Genomic DNA, 18,981 nt, shown 5'->3' with positions numbered 1-18,981 from the left:
CCTATAGCGGTTTGATAGGTTCTCTCTATCTTCTCAAATTATGGAAAATTTTCACTAATGAAACATATTTGCCTAATAATATATCTCACAATTGTTAAATCCAAACAGTTTGCAAAGTTTTAACATGTAACATGTGGCAATATGAAGGAACACAAATGCCCTTCGTAAAAACTTCACGAAAAGAGAAAGGAAATAAAGGAAGAAAGAAAGAAATAAAGAAAGAAAAGATAGGTTAAAGAAGTTATCTATCGGCTTGAGGCCGTGACCGACGTCTTTTCCTAAACATTTATCTCAAAATTGGTTTTTTTTTTTCATGAAACCTTAGCTATCCCTTTAAGAAAAAAAAACGGCATACAAATTTGTACGCTGGATAGCGCTTTTATTAAACAAAAGTAAATCAATTTTCCATCTAATGCGAAGAGTGCAAAACTCCTAGCTCGTCTGTAAATTCACCGTTCAAAGCTTGGAAACTGAGACTCGCGAACCTTTCGTGCTTATATAGAGCGGTACTTGACAACAATAAGACAAAAACAAGATAATGCATTACTGAGAGTACACTTATGGAATGTAATGACAGAGTCCCGAACTCAAGGGTTTCCTTTACCTGTTTTTGAAATAAGAGCCTTTCTTGGTTTCAGAAGCAAAATTGTACAACAACATGGTGAAAAAGAGATTTCAAACGTACCAAGAAATGTCACTTACTGGAAAATACATGAATAATAAAGTGCGTTTTACTTTCAAATCGATAACAAGTCGAAATGCAGGGGCACGCCTTGAACAAACATCCAACTAAAACCGACATAGGTAAAAATTGAACTTGACCACATTTGAGCTAAGAGATCATGCGAGTTTGTAATCATTACATAAATGTTTGGTTTTTAAATACTTGTAACAATTTGACGAGTTTTTTCAAGAACCAGCTGAATCTTAAATGTTCATCTCTTCTCCAAGGATTTAATCGAGGGCTGTCAATTTGCAACCTTTTACTTCTTTTTCAGCATAGAAAATCCTGAATTTATTGTTAAACAAAGCAGTCACATTATTTGTAATACACATCACGGCCGAACAAGATTTGCTAATTAATATATCTTTATCCAATAAACAGTCAGCCATAAAAGAAAACCTTTCAACGTTCGCAATATTTCTTGCTGTATTGACGCTGCATTTATGGGAAAGCATAGTTTTAGACTGACAACTTTCTAAGTGGTTCCTCATTTTACACTATTCATATATCAGTTTTAGATGATCCTCTCTGGATTATCAAGTTATAATAAAATTTTTTGATGAAACATATTTCTTTGATAATATATCTCACATTTGTTAAATCTAAACAGTTTGTAACATTTCAATTTGTAATATGCAATGTTAAGGAACACAAATGTTCTTCTTGCAAAGCCTCACGAAAAAGCAAACACGCCCTAAAGGTGAACATTAAACAACAATAAACAATTTGTCCCAAACATATAAGCAGTACTCCTTTAAAATGTTCCCCATTATGATATACATGTAAGAGAAGATTTAGTTGAGATACACTGCATTGCTGGCTCTGTTTCAAGCGTGAGTGTTAGGCGAATGTTTTGATAGTCAGACTGTCTCAGTCTGGCATTAAATTGTTGGCACAATTGGTTCTTACTTACAGTTTGTACAACCGTCCCAACCCAATGAACACACCTGGGGTTAAGTTCTTTAACTAATTATTGGACAAGTACTTATGAAAAATATATCATCGAACAAAATGTTAGCTTTGAGCTGTAAGATAACGTACGTTTCGAATAATAACATATAACCAGCTATGGTAAAAAGTGCCCTTGGTTCTCGTTTTTAAAGCTTGATTGCCTTGACACAAAAGATATTCCTCGATCAGATCCGAATGTCTTATAAAATTCTTTGTGCAGCTTGAACGTAAAGACATCATATTGAAGAGCTATCATTTACTGGAGATCACAAGACCTCTATCAATTTTCCCGACGCACGAGACCGAAAAAGCAAACTACAGTTTTTCCTGTATACAAATCTTTCTCCATCCCCAAAGAGATCTAGTAGAAGGAGCTGCTAATGGTGTTAGTGCAGTAAATCGTTCGGAATGCGACTCAAAAAGTCATATATGTAAATTGTCACGTCCTTACAGTATGAGCTACATTAAAAATCATTAGTTCATACCACCGTAGAGTGATCCAATGATATATAAACTCTGCACACCAGTCAAATTTTAAAAGCTTTCCGTACCCAAAATGCTCAATTTTGTGACATCCACTAGCATATGTTGACATTAAGTTGAAGGTATCTTTCCGCCGGAGAAATATCAAAAGAAAACTATTTACTAAGACTATAACCCACTTTAAAAAGTTTAATATTTCACAAGATAATGAAGTTAGCCCAGTGACAATTATACAGTCTGCAGTTTGCTTCAGGCTTTTTGTTATCCGGTTTCCTATATATAAAGTTCATCAAGAAACTCAGAAAAAATCCTTAACTTAGAATTCTCGTACGAGTTACTGATTTCCTCTTGCACATGTTTCATTACTTTCAATTTCTCATGATGAATGTAACGAGTAGATAACGAAATGTGAATCAAGGCTTCTTTCCAAACCGACGTACATAACGTTATTCGGCATAGGTCACTCCGTATTGGGAAAAACTGTGCACGAAGTCTTGAGTAACACCCGAGGGCATAGGCCTTTTTTCTAAAACTTAATGAAATGCTTGTCAAAAGAACCCAAATCATTTAGGCTGTAATAACGACAAGATCCTCCATAAGTTAAACAATAATTAAAGAGTAGATTGTAGAGAAAACAGAGGTAATTCAAATCAAACAGAGAGGCTTCACAGAAACATTCTATTTGCGTAAAGATAAGAATGATTTAAAAGGCTTCCAAACAAACTGGTATGGCGTGCGTATATCTGGTCTTTTTTCTTCGAAAAAAATTACGTGAAAAGAGAAATTTACACAGCTTTTATACATTCAATTTCTCCACTTTCTACTGTGCAATTTACGGTAGAAATGTTTAAATTGAACGGAATTAAAAGGTAGAAACTTACTTAAAGGGAATTTGTAGTAAAACTCAATACTTCGCCTACCGTTTACAATGAACTAATTCTTTTGGAGAATTCAGATTTTCCTGGAGCGAAAGTCCCATCAATCAACTCAATTGTAAACAAGTACCTCCTGTCTTAACTTTCTGAGTTACCTTTTGGGATGGATTCAAATTTATTACGAAAAAGCTTTTAGGCCGAGTGTCAACCCTCTTAATGACACATTTGTTATCACAAAGTCCATTTCAAAACCATTTTTTTCTTCTTGCGACAAAGTGGTTTGAAATGGAGAGAAAAGATAGGATAAAGAAGTTATTTATCAGCTTGAGGTCGCTACCGACGTTCTTGCTTAAAAACACTGCCCAGACTTTCTACATAAGCTAAGGTAAAAAAAGCCGACAAAGTCTCATGAGTTACTGATTTCTACTGTGGATATTTCACTCTTTGTTAGGAAGCGAAACGGAAATCGAATAAACACGTTTTTTCGTAACACGGTAAAAGGTAAACTCACGGTAAACACGCTACATCGTGCAGAATTGTATGACACATCCGGGATATTTACGTGTGCGAGGGCGCTAAATTTCAAAGACCGAGACGACAAAATAATGTCATGACACAATAAAGAAAAATGGCCGCTGAAGGCAAAGGTTCTCCTGCGTTTAGTGTTTTCACAGCTATATAAAATATCAAAACCGCCTCTTGGTTAGCCCAATGGATAAAGCGCTGGATTGTTGTGCGGGAGGTCGAGGGTTCGAGCCCCGGCTGGACCATCACTCAAGGTCTTAAAATAATTGAGAAGAATATGCTGCCTTTCTATAACATCAAGAAATGGTTTAGATATTCTAGTCTTCTCGGATAAGGACGAATAAATGGTGGTCCCGTCTCCTGCAGGGTTGGGGTAGGAGACGTTAATTTTTACACACGAGATTACTGTGTAATGGATGTCCTCTCCGGGGTGGACTGGGTGGGTAAAAAAGGGGTTAGGTGTCAGTTGGAACGAGAGTTCTGTTCCTTTCTCCTGCCATTCCCGTGGCGAATTAATTAAACTTAAACTTAAACTTAAACAATATGGTTTTCAAAGAAGAGATTTTCGTAATAAAATAAGAACCATTTTTGGCTCGGTACTATCTCTTTAACCTTTATCAATTATCTGTTCAACTTGACCTACTTTGAGTAAATTTCAGTATGGGAAATAGCTGTATGATAACTTCGAGACCGAATTTCTTCTAAACGAAGATATCAGCACGTTGGGTTGCATATGGGTTATGGATATGTTTTCTTAAAAGGTATAAAGGACTCATGCAACATATGAAGGAAATCCGATGCCTGGAAATAGTATCAAATCTAATATTTCTAGAACATATATTTCCTCTCTTCAATTCTTCCCCGTCCTAAGGGCCTTGGGGAGTTGAACGGATTCATTTTGAACTTCGCGCGTGCATATTAATAACTCTAAGCTCCGCCTTTATGAACAATACCAACAACCGCCAAACACATATCCGCTCAAAAAGCTCAAAACTTTCAACTCCCCTAAAAGAAACTCGCACACGTAAAAAAAAACTCCCCATGACTTGTTGCCACCATTTTAACTTACATAATCTCAAAGCGCATGCGCGCCAGTCGCGCCCGCAGGAGTTCGGTAACGTCTTCTTAACATTTTCCCCTCCCGCACTGAGAGGTTGTCCTTGTGTGTTTCTAATTTAGTAATTATCAATTTATTCCAAGCGAAATCACTTTCCTAATCGGTCTCATGACAGCCTTGACACCACATGCAACTTTAGCTACACGGGTGTGGCCATCTCGTCCAGGATGCACTTCAACAATCCTTCCTAATGGCCAACGTCCTCTTAGAGTATCGGGCTGAGTCACGAGATTCACATCCTCAACTTTTAGGTCTCGGCATTCTGAACTCCACTTTGGTCGACAGTTAAGGGCTGGAAAAAATTCATTAAGCCAGCTCCTCCACACTCGTCAAATAATTAATGTCTTGAACCTTTCGCCATCGTTGACACGGATGCATAGCAGTGGTTTCAACGGCCTCAGGAGCGAAGTGTCCCCCCATTTAGCCAAGCAAGAAATGGTTAGGTGTCGATGGAACATCGACCTGAACTCTGATAAGTCAACGGACTGGAATTAAGGAGGGACTCCACCCTAGCGACCACGGTGATCATCTCCTAGTCATTCACGTCTCCTTCTCCCTCAACGGCGTAAGTAGCTTTCTTAGCAGTTTTCACCATTACTTCATGGGCTCCTCAAAAGTGTGGAGCAGCTGGTGGATCGAATCTCCATGTCACTCCAAGCTCTACTGTCTTCCTATGAAGATGTTTTCCGTCTAACTAACTGCCAATTTTTTTAACTTACCCACTGCGCCTACGAAATTTGTACCTCTATCGCTTGTCACTTCTTTAAAAACTCCACGACGACTGGTTAAACGAGCGAAGGCGTTTAAGAACGCGTCGGCATCTAGTCCCCCAGGCCACATCTAAATGCACTGCTCGTCTTTCCAAGCAAGTAAAAAGGCACAGCCACCTTTTCTGTCGTGGTTGTCTGCGTCCTTGAACAGTATAGAAAGACCTTCAAAATCTACGGCTGTTTGGGCGAAGGTTCTGAAGCTGAAACGGAGCCTCTTTTGCAGGAGTGGGCCATAATCTGACAAGCTGGCTTGTTTCGTCTTCTCTTACATTCATTACATTCATGATCCCACTCCCGAATCTCCTCGCGTGCGGCGATGATCCAAAATCTCTCACTCAACTGGCAAAGAGTGAAGTGTACTCCAGCTGCATGATTCCCTCTCTCATGACAATGCTTCACAATAAGTTTCGTCAGCCAGTGTCAAAGAGGCAGAATAATTGCAAATCTGGTATCATATGGAAGAAAACCTGCGAACTTTAATTGACCATCACTGCGGATAACTCCATCGTCATTATGCACGGATTACGCTTTATTAACAGGCTTTTCTCTGATTTCGACTTCCCTGAACTCAAAGCTGTGTACTCGTCACGGAAAGCTTCGCCTTGTTCCAGACGTACACTTCTCTTTCAGCATCCTTTATTTCCTCGGGCAACAGTTCCATACTTTCATTCCTGGGGTCTCTGTAACGCATGTTTTGTGGCACTCTTCTCGCTCCCACGTGTACTTGAACCAAATGCGTCCAACTGGAAAACCGTTTCGGATCTAGTCTCCACTCTTCTAGTGTGTTGTTGTGTTTCGGTGCGGTTCCTTTCTGGAAGTTACACGTCATAAGGGTTCCATAGGCATTCATGTCTTCTTCAGTCTTCGAGTTTCTCATCTCTTGCATTTCACTAGGTCTATCCTGGACTTTCATCTTTGACTACCTGTCGGAAGTCTTTGCCGCGTCCTCGAATCCACCATAGAACATCTCTACTGTCAGAGTAAAACGTCACGCTCTGCATTGGTACATCTAAGGCCGTCAGTAACGACTATGTTAGGTGCAGGCCAAAAATCGCATCATGAGTTCCAGTTTGGGTATTGTCAACGGGTTCAATGGCGCCACTTCACTTTTTGCTGCAATCAGGCGACTTGTTACATTATCGTTATCGTATCGGATATAGACTGCTGCACCGCAGGCTTGTTGAGAGGCATCGACAAAAGTCGCAATGTGCTTTGACTTGACAGGCTCTGCAGGGGCGTAGCCAGAATTTTTCAAAGGGGGGATCACAGAGGCTACTCACCACTTACACCGCTACTCTCCCGCGTGTATCGGCGAGCTCAGTCGTATTCTCGCGGCATAAAGGTCTATATTAACTAAATACAAGAGCCGTTGACGAAAATACTTTACAAAAAAAAATTTAAAAAAGTGTGCTTTTCAACAATGGTTTTTACGGCCAAGATATTGTTATGGCCTTAACTCCACCTGAATATTGTAAGTTGTTTGCTCTAAAGAAGGCCTACCAAGGGGGGGGGGTCACGGGTACCCCAGGACCCCCCTGGCTACGCCCTTGCTCTGGATATAGCAGACACCGGGGAATCTTCACCTCGTGCGGAATTTTCAATTGCTCAAACCAAGCCCCGATTTGGTTTGCTCTTTCATCTTGAACTTCATCGTCCCAGTCGTAGCCTCGCATCCACAATTCCTGAAGTAGAATTTTCGTCACTATAACGTACGAGCATACAAATCCCAGCGGGTCAAAAATCGTTGCTACTTTGCGCAGGACGTTTCGCTTTGTTGTCTGAAACTCTAGGGAACCTGGAGAAGCGGCAACAGTAAACACGTCTTCAGTACTGTTAATAACGATCTCTGTGGCGCGTTCTTCTTATGGAATCGCTTCAACAACTACCGATGAATTAGAGATCCACTTCATGGCTTGTACGCCGGCGACTCCCCATAGTGCCTTCAATTGATGGTATAGCTCCAATCCTTCATCATTGCTTTAAAGATGGTCAATAGAACCGTCCATATAGGTGAACTTAAAGACAGTCTCAGTGGCAAGGGGACAACAGTCTTGGTTTTTTCGAGCGTTTTCGTGCGCAACAACTTCCATAGGCGCGGAATTATTTCCATAAACTACACGCTTAAATTCTAATATACCTCACAATTGTTAAATCTAAACAGTTTGCAAAATTTCAATATGTGATAGACAATGTGAAGGAACACAAAACTTTTCACGAAAAAAGCAAACACCCCTTAGAAGTGAACAATAAACAATTTTTCCCAAACTTATAAGCAGTACTCTTTCAAACTTGTCCTCATTTTGAGAAATATGTGTAAGAAAACTTTGTTAAAATACATTGCCATCGTAGGTCTGTTCCAAGCGCGAGTGTTAGGTAGATGCTTTGCTAGTCAGGCTGCCTCAGTCTGGCTTTAATTTTGCTCCAGCGATCTCAACCAACTGAAAGCTACTGAAGGTAAAGTCCTCTAGATGACTATTGGAAGTGCCTATGACGAACAGATCATCACAACAAAATGGCAGCTTTGAGCTGTTAGATAATGTTTCGAATAATTAAATACTTTCAGCTATAATAAAAAATGCCTTTAGTTCTCGTTTCAAAAGCTTGACTGTCTTGAGGCAAGCGATATTTCTTTGATCGAATCCAAAAAACGGTTACTAGTATAGATGTCTCATAGAAATCTCTGTGCAGATTGATCGTAAAACCATCGCAATGAAAAGCTGTCACCAAACCAGACATCACAAGACTTCCATCAAATTTCTTGACGCATGAGACCGAAAGAGACAACCATAGTCTTTCCTGCATAGAAATTCTTCTCCATCCTTAAAGAAATCTGGTAGGAGGGATTGTTAATGGTGTTAATGCAATAAACGAACCGTTTCAAATGCGACTCAAAAAGTCATACATATAAACTGTCATGTCCTTAAAGTATGACCTCCCTTAAACTGGTTAGTTCATTCCTGCTTAAAGTGTTGTTGACCCAGTCATCTATTAATTGTGCAGACTAGTCAAATTGAATTTTAAAAGCTTTTCGTACCCAAATTGCTCAGTTTTGTGTCATCCGCTTGCATGTGTTTACAATAAGATCCACCCCATTTGCGGGAAGGTATCTTCCCGGCCGTAAAATATTAAAGGAAAAACTATTTACTCAGAATATGAAACACTTTGAAAAAAATTCAATATTTCACCATAAAATGAAGTTAACTCAGTTATGATTATACAATTTGCCCTATTAAAGTGCTCGAGATTTTGTTATAAGCTTATAAGCTAAGAAGCCGACACAGTTTAAAATAAGTTACTGATTTCTTAAATGATCATCTTTTCTTCAATTTATTTAACAGATGTCTCGTGGGACTCTCTGTGCAGCTTGAACGTAAAGAAATCATATTGGAAAACTATCAAAAAATCCGAACATCACATGACTTCTATCAATTTTCACGACGCACGAGACCAAAAAAGCCAACCACAATCTTTTCCTTATGCCGCCTGTCAACCCACTTAATGACACACCTATTATCACAAACTTAATTTCCAAATCATCTATTTTTCTGTCGGCCAAAGTGGTTTGAAAGGGAGAGAAAAGATAGGATAAAGAAGTTATCTATCGGCTTGAGGTCGTTACCGACGTCTTTGCTTAAAAACAATGCCCAGATTTTCTAAAAATTTATATTTACCTCACAATTGTTTTTTCTTTTTCATAAACTTTAGCTCTCGACAAAAGTAGAAATTGTAACGATTTGAAAGTTTTTTCAAGAAAAGGCTGAATCGTAAATGTTCATCTTTCTCCACGGTTTTGATCGAGGGCTGTCAATTTTCTGACTTTCATTATTTTTATCAGCATAAATGAATCCTTAATATATTGTAAAACAAAGCAGGCTTATCATTTGTAATAAACACCGCGGCTGGTCAAGATTTGCTAATCAATACATTACTGCTGTATTGACGCTGCATTTATGGGGAGGCAGTGTTTTAGAACGAAACTTGGTAAGTGGATCCTCATTTTAAACTATTCTTTTATAGGTTTTAACTGATCCTCTCTAGACTATCAAGTTATAATAATTTTTTTTTAATAAAGCAAATTTGCCGGATAATATATTTCGAAATTGTTAAATCTAAACAGTTTGCAATATTTCCATTTGTAAAGTGCAATGTTAAGGAAGACAAATGTTCTTGTAGAACTTTACGAAAAAGCAAACACGTCCTAAAGGTGAACATTAAGTAACAACAATCAATTTATCCCAAACGTATAAGCAGTATTCTTTTAAATTTTCCCCATTTTGAGATACATGTGTGAGAAGATTTAGCTGATATACACTACATTGCTGCGTCTGTTTGAAGCGTGAATGTTGGGCGGATGTTTTGATAGTCAGACTGTCTCCGTCTGGCTTTAATTTGTTGGCACAATTGGTTCTGAGGTTAAGTTCTTTAATTGATTATTGGACAAGTAACTACGACGAACATATCATCAAACAAAATGTTATCTTTGAGCTTGAAGATACTCTTTCGAATAATAACATATTACCAGCTATGATAAAAATGCCTTGGCTTCTCGTTTTTAAAGCATGATTGGCTTAACGCAAAAGATATTCCTCGATCAGATCCGAAAAGAGGTTAAGTTCATGAATGTCTTATAGAATTCTCTGTGTAGCTTGAACGCAAAGATATCATATTGAAGAGCTATCACTCGACTGGACATCACAAGACCTCTATCAATTTTCCTGACGCACTAGACCGAAAAAGCAAACCACAGTTTTTCCTGTATACAAATCTTTCCCCATCCCCAGAGAGATATCGTAGGAGGAGCTGCTAATGGTGTTAGTGCAGTAAACCGTTCGTAACGCGACTCAAAAAGTCATAAATGTAAACTGTCATGTCCGTATGAGCTAGATTAAAAATCATTAGTTCATTGCACCATAGAGTGATCCAATGATCTATAAACTCTGCACACCAGTCTAATTGAGTTTTTAAATGCTTTCCGTACCCAAAATGCTCAATTTTGTTACTTTAAAAGGTTCAATATTTCACAGTATAATGAAGTTAACCCAATGACGATTATACAGTTTACAGTTTCCTCAAGGCTTTTCGTTATCCGGTTTCTCTATGTAAAGTACATCAAGAAGCCTATTCTGGTAACCTCTGTCAATGAAGATGATATTCTGGTCTCTTATGATGTTACAGCTCTCTTCACCAACGTGCCGTTGGATGAGACTATTAACATCTTAGTCAACGAAGCCTTCGCGGATGACTGGTTTAATAAAACCCATGGGCTTAACCTCCTAAAAGATCCCCTTGTTAAGTTGTATGAGCAGACGGATGGAGTAGCTATGGGCTCTCCCCTTGGCCCTCTAATGGCGAACGTCTTCATGCGCCACCTCGAAGAGAAACTCACACGCGATGACTTGATGCCTCATTTGTACAGAAGATACGTTGATGATACTCTTGCAAGGATGTCAATTACTGATGCTGCCACTAAGTTTCTTACTACTCTGAATGGCCTACATCCCAGTTTACTGTTCACGATGGAGCTTACTGTTGATGATAGGATTCCTTTCATCGGCATTGATATCATCAAGAATGGAACAAAACTTGAAACTCAAGTCTATAGAAAGCCAACTGATATTGGCTTGCTTTTACATTTCCACAGTCATACTGACAAACGCTATAAAGACTCTTTATTAAAGACAATGTTACATCGCGCTTATGCGCTATCCTCCACAATAGAGGCTTTTAATGAAGAATGCGCCAAATTTCGTTCCATTTTAGCCGTCTTGATTACCCTTGTAGTCTTATAGATTCTGTTATTTCCAATTTTGTTTCTCGTAAACCTTCTGTAGGCACAGCCCAGAGAAATGCTGACGAGAGCAACATAGTCAGAATTAATCTACCATTCAAAGATCAGGTTTCAACTAATTCTGTTCGGAGACAGCTGTGTGATCTCAGTAGTAAGATTGGCCTCGTTTTGCAGCCAGGTTTTGTAAGCAAGAAATTAGAAGAAGACCTAAAGCCTAAAGAACCCAAGCCGTCAATTGATAATCAGCGATGCGTTGTTTATCATTTTGTATGTGATCTGTGCAACACAGATTATATCGGCTATAAGACCCAACACCTTTTTCAACGTGTCACTGAACACAAAAAGTCGGCAATTGGCAAGCATTTTCATGAAGCGCATGGTAGCAGGGATCGTTTGAATGATAGTCATTTTAAGATTCTGAGAAAGTGTCAAAGCAAATTTGATTGTTTAGTGTTTGAAATGCTTTATATTAAGAAATTCAAACCTAATCTGAACGTGCAAACGGACTCCATACGTGCTAAACTTTTTGTTTAACCCGCAAATTATTTTCTCTTATTGTTGGTTTTTAGTATTTATAGAACTTACTTTTATACATCATTCACTTGATAATGACGTTATGTTGACGTCGAAACGTCATCGATTTTAGCTATCTATAGATTTTTATTGTCTTTAAATTCTACAATGTTATCAAGCAACGTTTTGTCGCAAGATTTTATCGTCAAATGTTATTCCAAGTCACTTCTTCTACGTGTACATCAAGAAGGTCAGGGAAAATACTAACTTAGAAGCCGACAAAGTCTCTTACGAGTTCCTGTTTTCTCCTGCAGATATTTCACTCTTTTCAATTTCTCATGACAAATGTAACAAGTAGATAACGAAATATGAAAATCAAGGCTTCTTTCAAAACTGACGTACATAACGTTATTCAGCATTGGTGGGTCCATATTGAGAAAAACTGTGCACGAAGTCTTGAGTACCGCCCGAGGGTATAGGCCTTTGTTCTAAACTTAATTGATTTAGGGCTGTAACAACGACAAGATCCTCCATAAATTTAACAGTACTTAACGAGTAGATGGTAGAGAAAACAGAGGTAATTTAAATTAAACAGAGAGGATTCACAGAAACAATTTATTTGCGTAAAGATAAGAATGATTTAAAAGGCTTCCAAACAAACTGGTTCGTATATCCAGCCTTGTTTCTTTAAAAAAACTTAAGTGACAAAAGAAATTTAAACTAGACACAAGTTAATTTAATGCAGCTTTTTCTCATTGAATTTCTTCACTTTCTACTATCTAATTTCTGGTAGAAATGTCCAAATTATACGGATTTAAAACGTAAAAATTTACCTAAACGGCATTTGTAGTAGAACTTAATACTTCGCTTACCGTTTTACAATGAACAAATTCTTTTGGAGAATTCACATTCCCATGAAACGAAAGTCCGATCGATCAACTCAGTTGTAAACAAATACTTCATCTCTTAACTTTCTGAGCTACCTTTTGGGATGGATTCAAATTTATTACGAAAAAGTTTTTAGGCCACGTGTCAACCCTCTCAATGACACATTTGTTATCACAAAATCCATTTCCAAACCAATGTTTTTTTCTTGCAACCAAAGTGGTTGGAAAGGAAGAGAAAAGACAGGATAAAGAATTTAACTATCAGCTTGAGGTCTTTGCTTAAAAATACTGCCCAGATTTTCTACATAAGCTAAGATCAAAGAAAATACTAAACTTAATTAAAATCCGATAAAGTCTCATGAGTTACTGATGTCTGCTGCAGATATTTCACTCTTTGTTTGGAAGCGAAACGGAAACCAAACAAACACGTTTATTTGTAACACGGTAAACGGTAAACTCACGGTAAAGACGGTAAATATCAACAACTGCCAATCAAATTGCCACTCGAAAACTCAAAACTTTCAACTCATTTAAAAGAAACTTGCACACGTCAAAAAAAAATCCGCGTGATTTGTTGACGATATTGTAACTTCCATAATCTCAAAGTTCGTGTGCACGAGCCGCGCCCGCACAAGTTCAGTAACGTCTTCTTAACATTTTTCCCTCCCCACACTGTGTTTCTAACAATCAATTCCAAGCGGAGTCAGTTTGCTTATCGGTCTCATGAAAGTCCTGACACCACAGGCAACTTTAGCTATGCAGGTGTGGCCATCTCGTCCAGGATACACTTCAACAATCCCTCCCAATAGCCAACGTCCTCTTGGAGTATCGGGCTAATTCACAAGCTAGAACCACATCCTCAACTCTTAGGTCTCGGCATTCTGGAGTCCATGTTGTTCGACTGTTAAGGGCTGGAAAAAAATTCCTTGAGCCATCTCCTCCACACTCGTAAAATAATTAATGTCTTGAACCTTTCGCCATCGTTGACGTGGATGCGAAGTAGTGGTTTCAACGGCCTCCCCCCATTTCGCCGAGCAAGAAATGGTTAGGTGTCAATGGAACATCGTCTCGTGGACTTGAACTCTGATAAGACAACGGACAGGTATTAAGAAGGGACTCCAACGAACACGGCGATCAGCTCCTCATCGTTTATGTCTCGTTTTCCCACAACGGCGTGAGTAGCTTTCTTAGCAGCTTTCACCATTACTTCATGGGCTCCTCCAAAATGTGGGGCAGCTGCTAGATTGAATCTCCATGTTACCCCAAGTTCGACTGTCACAATGTGCTTTAGACTTGACAGGCTATGGACTTCGTAGACACCGGGGAATCTTCACCTTCTGCAGACTTCTCAATTGCTCAAACCAAACCCCGATTTGGTTTGCCATTTATCTTGAACTTCGTCATCCCAGTTGTAGCCTCGCATCCACAGCCCCTGAAGTAGAATTCTCGCCACAATAACGTATGGGCAAACGAATCCCAGAGGTTCAAAAACCGTTGCTACTTTACGCAGGACGTTTCCCTTTGTTGTCTGAAATTCCAAGGAAACTGGAGAAGCGGCAAAGGTAAACACGTCTTCGGTACTGTTCCACGGAATTCCCAGTGTCTTCGTTATCGGGTCTTGACCGCTGTTAATCACTATCTTTGCGGTGTGTTCTTCTGATGAAATCGCTCCAATAACTTTCGGTAAATTAGAGATCTACTTCCCATAGTTCCTTCAAGTGATGGTATAGCTCCACTCCTTCATTATCGCTATCAAGACTGCCAATAGGTTCTTCCATATAAGTTTATTTAACTGGTTTGGTTTCCTCGAGCGTTTTCTTGCGCAACAAACTGCGACCCCATAGCAACAGAGTTCTTTCCAAAAACTGCACGCTTAAACTCGAACACGTCTGGCTCTCGGTTAGCGTCAAGATCTCTCCACAACAGACGGAAGTGGGATCGGTCCGGCTCCTTAATCTCTATCTGGAGATAATTTGGATATATCAACAAAGTTGAAATGGTAAATTGGCCACCGTAACGATTACAAATGCTGACGCTTCGAGCATTAGCCCTTCGCCGGAGATACATTCCATTGATGTCGCAAGCGATGCCAGCAGGGTTTCGACGAAATCGGACGAGGACGTTAAAAAGATCTTGTAGCTATTTCGGCCCGGAATGAATTATGTCATTTAAGGAAGTGCCATTACATTTAGCGGCAGAATCAAATACGACTCGCACTTTTGTTGTCCATACGTAAGCTGGCAGCTGCTCGTTTGAGAGAACCTTTCCTAAATATCTTTTAGCAACATAGGCCTGGATGGCTACTTGATATTCTTCGGCGACGTGGCTTTTCTTCTTTAAATTCCTTTTGGTGCTTCGTATGCAAAACAGTACCATAGGTTTAGTGCCAGGTAGATCGGGTTTGTTTTCTTTCCAAGGAACAGCTACAAGATATCTTTCATTTTTGTACTTGAGGGAATCTTTCCTTTTGCTTTCTTCTTCAGTCAATACCAGTCTGTCATCGCGGTCTGTGTCAGACTTCTCAATTTCCCAGAACATCTTTAGGCTGTTCTCGACATCACATCAGGATTCTTTTCTCTCGCTCCAATTAGGCTCTTGGTGAACAAGGAGCGAATAACATTAACGTGAGATCATGTTCTCGCGGTTTTGTTTTAATCAGCTGCGCGAATACTACTCAACCCAAGTGGTCCGAGGCGGGCGATAGGTCAACCATGTTTCCCTCGGAGATCAACATGTGAATAATGGAGTTAAGCGTTATCAATGCCAATCAAAAGATCGACAAATCCATCCATCATTGGCCGGCTTGGGAAAACTGCACTGGGTCAAGTGAGGGTGTTCATTCTGATGTTTTTTCTAGTTCACAGCTCTGTAACTGCTTGCGACTTTCTGAGTATATGTTTTTACCCTGATTTCCTTTGAAAACCCGCCATCTACCTTTGAATTTGAAATTTTAATGGTATGGACTGAAACGTTTCGAAGATGTCGTTGAGAACATAAACTTGAAATTTTTGGAAAGGCTCTACCAATCTCAGTGCCCCATTAACCTTATTCATTTAGGAAAGTTTCGTTCAACGCGTCGTCTAGGATGCCGTTTATTTTTAAGTTTCTAGCATTGGCCTTCATCCACAGAGGGACAGCTCGTCACGAATAAGGTTCAGTCGGCGTTCCTTCATTATAGCTGGTCGGGGTCACAGCGGGTGCCCCCTCCCGGGCCTTTTGGGCAATCTTTCCCCCGTGATCAGAGGCTAGGCAACGGAAACACAGCTTTCTTCTTTCTCGATCTTCCAGACGTCATCCACTCCTCCGTCGCCAAACTCCTTGCAATACTACACCCCGTGATTGAAACTGTGACAGAAAGATCACTGAGTCTTCACACTACGCGACTCTTTCCCTATTGCAACAGTATGTAAATTTCGCATCCTGCTCCGATCCTTGTATCTCGGTACTCTCGGTAGTTTGACGTACTGGACAGGTTTCGACTTATTCCTGTTCACCGCTGCTTCTATTCCGAATCTGACTTCGACTTTCAACTACTCTTTGCAACCTATGAATGATCTTTGTCTGGGGCATTTCTTTAACCAGTGACTGCAATTCTCTAGCTGACGATCAGGCAACTTTTTTTACCAGCAGACTGTGAAGAGTTCCATCTCGTAACACACCTTCTCTTCCTTCGGCCTGTAACTTCACCACTGATTCTAACAAGGTCAGCAAACTTCTCAAGCGCGTAGATATCGTTTCTTCTAATGAACAGTGCCTGTTCTAGTTGATCCAAGTAGGCTCGCAGAAGCCGGCGCGTACCTTCATACTTTGTCTTTAATATTTGTTTTGCCTCCTGGTATTCGTGGGCGGTGACTCCAAGACCACGGATGGCTTCCAAAGCGTTCCCTGTAAGGCATTGTCGTAGCCTTGCCATTTTCAAATGGCTCTGTTGACTTGTCTACGAGACTTGTAAAAAGAGCCCAAACATCTTCAAACTTTCGTTTGTCACCATTGAACTTCGGAACTGTTAACGGCTTCAAATATCTATTTCTGTCGTGGCTGCCGTGACTTTCGTTCAGCTGATCTTCTCTGGCCGATTGCTAGTAGCGATCTGGTGTGTTCTTGCTTAACGGCTTGTTCATATCTACGGTTTTAAACGCGCGGACTTTGATCGCATTTTGTCCCGCTTCAGTCGTTCTTTGTACGTCTCTCTCGATCGCTTCGGACTCTTCAAACGGTTCTTTTTTCACAGCTTGTTCTTCGACTTCGACTTCGACTTCGACATAGAACGCAGTGATTTCCTCTAAAATTTCTTGTGCGTCCTCTAGGGCTGCCCATAGCGGTTCAGTCACACTTTTTATGTCCGTTATTTCATGTCTGAGATTTGTGACTTTTGTCTTTGCAGTAGGTTTCCTTCTCTCAATCTGTATCCACAGAATGTCCTTTTGCTTCTGTTTGTCGACTCCACTCGGTCCAGTTCTGTCGTTTTTCTCGGTTATTTCGGTAACATCGCTATCCTCGGATTTGGAAGTCATAGCGCTCAAAGTCAACTCGCAAACGAAACCTCAAACATAACATCTTATACCTTTCTCGCATCGTGGTCGCCGAAAACATTAGGAAACGAAACGGAAATCAAACAAAAGCGTCTATTCTTAACACGGTAAACTCATGGTACACTTGGTAAATACCAACGACCGCCAAACAAATTGCTGCTCGTATAACTCAAAACTTTCCACTCCTCTAATGAAACTTGCACACGTCCAAAAAAAAGTGCGCGTGATTTGTTGACGACATTTCAACTTACATAATCTCGAAACATGCGCGCGCACTAATACAGGCACTTCAACGTATACTCAGAGAAATTACCTCGTCGCCCCTATCCCATGACTAAGAACTAGTGATAGTACAAAGTTTTAGAAGGATTCTACTTACAGGTGCCGTAGTCCTCTGTTGCTCTGGAACATTCCTGAAGATAAGTTCTGCAAATTGTTCTTGGACAGGTCCCTGAAGAGTAAATCAAAATATGAGAAGGAAGGAAGGCAGTAGCACAAAATAATGGAAAGGCACTGACTGTTACTGAAACTTTTTAGGCTGTTTTTCTAGCAAATGTGATTTGGTGTCATCGATGTTTGGTTTTAAATCATGTGACAATTTGACGAAGTATTCAAGAATCGGCTAAATCTTAAACGTTCATCTCTTCTTCAAGGTTTGTCAACGCCCGTAAAATTTCTAGCTTCAAAATCGCGAGTACATTGTGAAACAAAGGAAACTTATTGTTTGTAATAAACACCACGGCCGGTCGAGTTTTGCTAATCAATACATCTTTTTCTGGCAAGTCTGCTCTGAAAGAGAACTTTTCAAAATTTATCATATTTATTGACGTGTTGACGCTACATTTATGGGGACGCAGTGCCTTAAACCTACAACTTTGTAAGTGTATCCTCATTTCACACTATTCATATAGCAGTTTTGATTGGTTCTCTTTATCTTCTCAAATTATGGAAAATTCTCACTAATGAAACATATTTGCCTAATAATATATCTCACAATTGTTAAATCCAAACAGTTTGCAAAATTTTAACATGTAACATGTGGCAATATGAAGGAATACAAATGCCCTTCCTAAAAACTTCACGAAAAAAGATAGAAATAAAGGAAGAAAGAAAGAAAAGATAGGTTAAAGAAGTTATCTATCGGCTTGAGGACCGACGTCTTTTCCTAAAAATTTATCCCACAATTGGTTTTTTTTTTCATGAAACCTTATCTATCTCTTTAAGAAAAAAAAACGGCATACAATTTTGTACGCTGGATAGCGCTTTTATTAAACAAAAGAAAATCAATTTTCCATCTAATGCGAAGAGTGCAAAACTCCTAGCTCGTCTGTAAATTCACCGTTCAAAGCTTGGAAACTGAGACTCGCGAACCTTTAGTGCTTATATAGAGCGCTACTTGACAACAACGAGACAAAAACAAGATAATGCATTAGAGTACTCGTATAGAATGTAATGATAGAGTCCCGGACTCAAGGCTTTCCTTTACCTGTTTTTGAAATAAGAGCCTTTCTTGGTTTCAGAAGCAAAATTGTACAACAACATGGTAAAAAAGAGATTTCAAACGTACCAAGAAATGTCGCTTACTTCAAAATACATGAATGATAAAGTGCGTTTTACTTTCAAATCGATAACAAGTCGAAATGCAGAGGCACACCTTGAACAAAACATCCAACTAAAACCGACATAAGTAAAAATTGAACCTGATCAGATTTGAGCGAAGAGATCATTCGAATTTTTAATCATTACATAAAATACGTATGATACACGATCCTCGCAGTAGATAGCGGTATTTATGCAATAGCGAAAATCAGGCCTG

General features: G+C 39.5%; 1 long non-coding RNA gene and 1 pseudogene across 1 annotated transcript in view; one reads left to right on the top strand and one right to left on the bottom strand.

Annotated features, from left to right (window-relative positions):
- Window positions 1-17,620, bottom strand: part of LOC148718427 (uncharacterized) — a 186,078-nt gene extending 168,458 nt beyond the window's left edge. Inside the window, exon 1 of the long non-coding RNA XR_015994251.1 lies at window positions 17,545-17,620. This is a non-coding gene — a long non-coding RNA (uncharacterized LOC148718427). The remainder of the gene's footprint in view (window positions 1-17,544) is intronic.
- LOC148718428 (uncharacterized) lies at window positions 5,520-11,808 on the top strand (annotated as a pseudogene).
- Window positions 17,621-18,981: the final 1,361 nt, after the last annotated feature.

The sequence above is a fragment of the Stylophora pistillata genome, chromosome 12 (assembly GCF_964205215.1).
Source record: "Stylophora pistillata chromosome 12, jaStyPist1.2, whole genome shotgun sequence".
In the NCBI taxonomy this organism is placed as follows: Eukaryota; Metazoa; Cnidaria; class Anthozoa; order Scleractinia; family Pocilloporidae; genus Stylophora; species Stylophora pistillata.
The sequence above is the reverse complement of the archived record's forward strand: the minus strand, read 5'-3'. Positions and strand labels throughout refer to the sequence as shown.